The 6,130-nt window shown below is 39.7% G+C and overlaps 2 pseudogenes; both read left to right on the top strand.

Annotated features, from left to right (window-relative positions):
• Positions 1–1,116: 1,116 nt before the first annotated feature.
• LOC112477297 lies at positions 1,117–1,235 on the top strand (annotated as a pseudogene).
• Positions 1,236–1,425: 190 nt separating this feature from the next.
• LOC107195440 lies at positions 1,426–2,524 on the top strand (annotated as a pseudogene).
• Positions 2,525–6,130: the final 3,606 nt, after the last annotated feature.

Here is a 6,130-nt window from a genome sequence, read left to right as displayed (position 1 = left end):
CTTTTGTTAGTGGATAGGTAGGATGCCTTTCATTTATTTTTCATAGTTTGTGTCCTCATTGCTATTACTACCCTTCTTGCTCTTGGTCAAAGGCCTTTATGGGCTTCTTGGTGTTTTCCTGTGATCAGAGGAATCATCATTTTGTGAAAGGTTGAGATTTAATTCTATGTTCTCCAGAATGTAGCTGTTTGTGTCTGGGGTGTATGTGTAGGCATGTTAAGTGTTCTGGGAAGATAATTTGAATAACGCTCTAGCCAATATTGGTAATTTAATTTATACTTGACAGTGATTGAGAGAAACAAATTTTTATTGGTGATGAAATATTTTTTATGGATGAAATAATTTTTTTTAAATTCCTAAGTTCTAATGAAATCCCATGGATTGTATAGTTATCAAAGCCATTGGCTAGTAAGTGTTTATTGAGTAACCATCAGAAGTTGGTATGAGTTTGGTATTAACATTATAGGAGACCTTTAGGTTTTATTAAAACATAATTCCTATTTTCAAGGAGGATTCCATCACTGATTGTGTAAGAGAGTGTGGTCAAACTGGACATTCCCAAGAATCATGTGGCTTGTCAGTAGCTCATGCCAGAGGAAATATAGGGCTTAAGAATGTGTTCTCTAGGGTAAGACCCAGTTTCAAGCGGCTCCCATATTTCCTGGCTGAATAACCCTGGACAAGTTAGTTAACCTTTCTGACCACTAGGCATTGTGTAAGTAAATAATTTTGTTCACTAATGTGTTCTTAAGGCATAGCACAGTGCCTAGAATATAGTAGGAACTTGATACATTTTGATGATGAATGAATAATGTATGTAAAGCACTTAGCACACGACCTAGCACATAGTGCTCACTTAATAAGATGTGACAACAAACAAACAAACCTTGATCTCAAAATGCCAGATTTGTTACATATTAACATGGTCTGTATGGTTGATATTAACCTCTTCATTTATTCAGAACATTTATTATATAGAAGCTGCGGTATTGGATATTATGTGAGAAACAAAATGTGTATGCTGTGATACTTGCCCTCAAAAAGTTTACAATTAATAAAAGATAGAAAACCTGAACAGAAATAACTATAATTATGACAAGCATTGAATTCTGTTTAGTCTATGGCCATGCCACCCTGAACAAGCCCGGTCCCGTCTGATCTCAGAAGCTAAGTAGGGTCGGGCATGGTTAGTACTTAGATGGGAGACCACCTAGGAAGACCAGGTGCTGTAGGCATAAAAAATAAAAAATAAGGGATTGTAAACTGACAAGGTGCTTCCAACCTGTGAGGTCAACCAAGGGTTGCCTCATCTAAAAAAAAAAAAAAAATTCTATTTAGCAGTGTATTAAATACCATATAAATTATGCTATGGCCTTTCTGTCAGTGGATGCCTCTGAGTAAGCATCGTTAAAGTGCTCTCTTCCCATGGCTGTCATGTCTGAGTCTCCCAAAGAGCCCTCGCGCCTGCAGAAGCTCTTCATCAGAGGTTTGAGCTTTGAAATAACTGCCGAGACTCTGAGGAGTCATTTTGAGCAATGGGGAACGCTCACAAACTGTGTGGTGATGGGAGAGCCAAACACCAAGTGCCCCAGAGGCTCTAAGTCTGTCACATGCGCCACTGTGGAGGAGCTGGATGCAGCCACGAATGCAGGGCCACACAAAGTGGATGGAAGAGTTGTGGAACCAAAGACGGAGGTCTCAATAGAAGATTCTCAAAGACCTGGTGCCCGCTTCACTGAAAAAAAGATTGTTGTTTGTGGTATTACAGAAGACACTGAAGAACATCGCCTAAGAGATGATTTTTGAACAGGATGGGAAAACTGAAGTGATTGAAGTCATGACTGACCAAGGCACTGGCAGGCTTTGCTTTTGTAACCTTTGATGACCGTGGCTCTGTAGACAAGATTGTCATTCAGAAATACCATACTGTGAATGGCCACAACTGTGAAGTAAGGAAGGCCCTGTCTAAGCAAGAGATGGCTAGTGCTTCACCCAGCCAAAGAGGTTGAAGCAGTTCTGGAAGGTTCGGTGGTGGTTGTGGAAGTGGTTTTGGTAGGAATGACAACTTTGGTCATGGTGGAAACTTCAGTGGTCAAGGTGGCTTTGGTTGCAGCCTAGTGGTGGAGGAAATGGTGGCAGCGGGGATGGCTATAATGGATTCGATAATGATGGAAGCAGTTTTTGAGGTGGCAGAAGCTACAGTGATTTTGGCAATTACGACAGTCAGTCTTTAAATTTCAGACCTATGAAGAGAGGAAACTTTGGAGGCAGAAAGAAGCTGTAGCTCCAGTGATGGTAGAGGCCAATACTTTGCCAAACCATGAAACCAAGGAGGCTTTGGCACTTCCAGCAGCAGCAGTAGCTATGGCAGTGGCAGAATGTTTTAATTACTGCCAGGAAACAAAGCTTAGCAGGAGAGGAGAGCCAGAGAAATGACAGGGAAGCTACAGGTTACAACAGATTTGTGAACTCAGCCAAGCGCAGCGGTGGCAGGGCCTAGCTGCTACAAAGAAGACATGTTTTAGACAATACTAATATGTATGGGCAAAAAACTTGAGGGCTGTATTGGTGACTAATTATATAACAGGTTATTTTCATTTCTGTTCTGTGGAAAGTGTAAAACGTTCCAACAAAAGGTTTTAATGTAGATTTTTATTTTTGTATCCATGCTGTTGATGGCTAAATGTAATATAATAGTCTGATCATGACGCCAAATAAATTTTTTTTTTTAATTACGCTCTGCATTTTTTTGGAATCCAGGGAAGGGAGATATTACTAGAGACGGCATAAAACTAGAAGTCTGTATGATTTTTAGTATTGCCATGCGCTGGCAATGTCCGTGGCAGCGTACTTTTACCTTCTCCCTTGGTATATGCCACTGACAATATTTGACAAAATTGATCAAGGAACACTTTGTGAAGTTGGCCCTTAAGGAATATAAGGGATTCCATAGGCAAGGATGGAAGACAAGGCAAGCAGAGGAAACAACTTCTCCAAAGACATGGGGCTCAGGAAACCAGCAAAGGAGGGGGAGAGTAAAGTTATAAAGGTAAAGACAGGTTGGCATTGGCTTGAGGGAGAAGAGAACATGCCATTTATTAAGTGCCTACTATGAGCAGCCAAAGGATTGGCTTACATTATCTTGCTTAAATTTCACAACAGTCCTTCCAGATGTGTATTATTACCCCCATGTTGTAGATGAGGAAACGGAGGTTCTGAGAGGTTAAGGGTCTTGCCCCCACCACTTCCAAAATCTCACAACTAGAAAAGGGCAGGGCTGAAATTTAAACAGAGGTCAGAACCTGCTTATAGAACCTGTGGTCTTTCCACCTATCGAGCCTTGAGTGCTGAGCCAAAGGCAATGGGGGAGCCATTGGAGATTTTAAAACCATGAGCTGTGCTGCAGGAAGACAAATCTGGTGCTGGTGTTAAGGATGAACTCCAGGTGGAAGTCAAGAATCAGAGAGACCAGTTCCAGTGCTGCTGGAAGAGTCGCAATAGGAGATACACTGGAAATGGAGAAAAAAACGTCGGAGGGGCTGTAAAGAAAGAATTGCTAGGATTTGGAGACTGGACATTAAGGAGGGGGAGTGAGGAAAAAGGAGCTGCAGATGTGCCTCTGAGGTTACTAACCTGGGCAGCAGAATGATAGTGCTATTGCCAGAACAGGAAAGCCAGAAAAGAGAGATAATCACACAATTAGACCCTTGATTTGGCTGTGGCCAAGGACATCTGGCCTATACAGGGAAATAAGACAAGCATGTAATCAGTATAAATATAGCAATTATAGGAGTGAGTTGTTGAGATATTGGTAAGGGATTGTATTAATGGGTTTAAAAATGAAAAGTCCTCATCTGGAAGAAAGCTTCTTAAAGGAAAAAATATCGTGGATAGAGGAAAAAAGGCTAGAATATTTGACAGGAGGAGAAGGGTTGTTCTCTGTGTTTGGAAAAGCATTGATGAAGGCTTGGCGATGGGAGATGGAGAGCTAAACATGGCTGCATGCCTGGGCAAATGAGAGCTTCTCTCCATTATCCGGCCAGTGTGACCACAGGTGGACTGACCAATTCTCCCATTTTCCCTGATTCTCATCTGCAGCAAAGAACTTTGACAACCCACCAATCTAAAAAAAGAGATTAGGGAAGAAGCAGGTCGTCCTGATGAGTTTAGAAAATAATTGCGTAGAAGAAAGAACTGTGTGCATGTTTTATTATACATTTGCATTTACAAAAATCAAGAATTTGCAAAGGCTTATATTCAAGAAGGCATGAAATTACCCATTAAAAGAAGAGAAGATGGCAAGAACTCAAAATCTGGTTACAGAATTTAATTTAATTGAAGAAAAACCCAGCAATACATCAAAGGTATAAATCTGCATTTCCCTGGGGTCTTGATGGAGTGATTCAGCTTTTTTTAGTAAGTGGGTCAGAAAACTGCTAATTCTGTAATGATTTTGTTCAACTGCAGTCAGCTGGTACATTTGTTTCTTGCGGATCTAAAAAAACAAATGTTAAGACTGTCAAAGTTGATGTCAACCCAGGATCAGTTTGCTATGTTTATCAACCATGAATACTATATTTATTTTCTTGATTGAAAGTCTGTCCCTTTAATTTGCAAGCAGTGACAATATTATTTGTGCCTTTACTTTGAAATGCTGTGTTCTGTGTTGCACAACTCTATGTATGGTTGATACAGTGATACCATAAACTAAGGAGTCAGACGATGCGATGAAATTCCGCAGGACAAACCATTGCTTTACATGAGGACAAGTACAGGAACTGATATATTGGTTTTAGAGAAGCAGAGCTCAGGTTTAAAAACACAAGCCATGAGTTAGCCTGGAAGAGCTAACATAAAATTTATCTTTTTAACTATTTTTAAGTGTTCAGTTCAGTGGCATTAAGTACCACGTTGTTGTGCTACCATTGCCACCAACATCCACAGAACTCCTTATTTTGCAAAACTGAAAATCTGCATCCGTTAGGTAATAACTCCCCACTTCCCTTCTCCCCCCAACCCCTGGCAACCACTACTGTACTTTCTGTTTCTATGAATTTGACTCTTCTAGGTACCTCATGTAAGTGGAATCATACAGTAGTTAACTTTTTGTGACTGGCTCCTTTCACTTAGCATAATGTCCTCAAGGTTCATCCATGTGGTAGCAGGTGTCAGAATTTCCTTCCTTTTTAAGACTGAATAATATTCCATTAAATGTATAAACCACATTTTATTTAGCCATTCATCAGTTAATGAACTCTTGGGTTGCTTCTACCATTTGGTTATTGTGAATAATGCTGCTATGATCATGAGTGTACAAATATGTCTTCGAGTTCCTACTTTGAGTTCTTTTGAGTATATACCCAAAAGTGGAAGTGTCAAATCATATGATAATTCTATTTAAAAAATTTTGAGAAATCTGTACATTGTTTCCCATAGTGATGGAGAGCTACTTTTTAAGTCATATGACATCGAAATGCATTTATTCATTCATTCCTTCACTCTCATTCTTTCAACAAACATTACTGAGGACTTGCTTTATGTAATGACTGTGCGAGGCCCTGTGGAGTTTATAAATAAAACTAATTTGGTGGTACAAAAGAGACCTATAAAATAAATATATGAGGTATTAGAAGAGAGAGAGACAGTCATTCCTAAGCCAGAGCAAGACTTGAATTTAGGGGTTCAACACAATTTAAAAAAATTTTTGTCAGAAGTGAAGTTTGGAAGCATAGAAAAAGGAACGTCACAGAGCTAACTATCAAGAGTCCTATTGAAATATGGCTCAGCGATGGACTTCTAGTATTAGAGTCATGGGAGAGGCAATCCGAAGAAGGGCAGAGTATGTCTAAAAAACTAAGCAGAGGAGCGCTTTTTTTCTCATTCATCTAATTCTCTTGGTTCCAATTATTTTCTCCTTAAGCTGTGCTCTGATTGCAATTTGGCTTCTCTGCTTACAAAGGGAAAATGCTTTCAGTCATGCCAACCTCAGCATTGTGGTCTTTGAGAGCTTAAATTTCTCATCCTTAAATTAATTAGGCATCCTGGTTTTGAACATTGGACTTATTAAGCTCTAATTAATGTCAATGCAATTCTAAAATATTTTGCCGCTCTTGATGTGCTAGCTAAATCA

Source organism: Pteropus alecto, unplaced genomic scaffold, assembly GCF_000325575.1.
Source record: "Pteropus alecto unplaced genomic scaffold, ASM32557v1 scaffold113, whole genome shotgun sequence".
Classification (NCBI taxonomy): Eukaryota; Metazoa; Chordata; class Mammalia; order Chiroptera; family Pteropodidae; genus Pteropus; species Pteropus alecto.
This window is presented reverse-complemented; position numbering and strand designations above follow the sequence as displayed.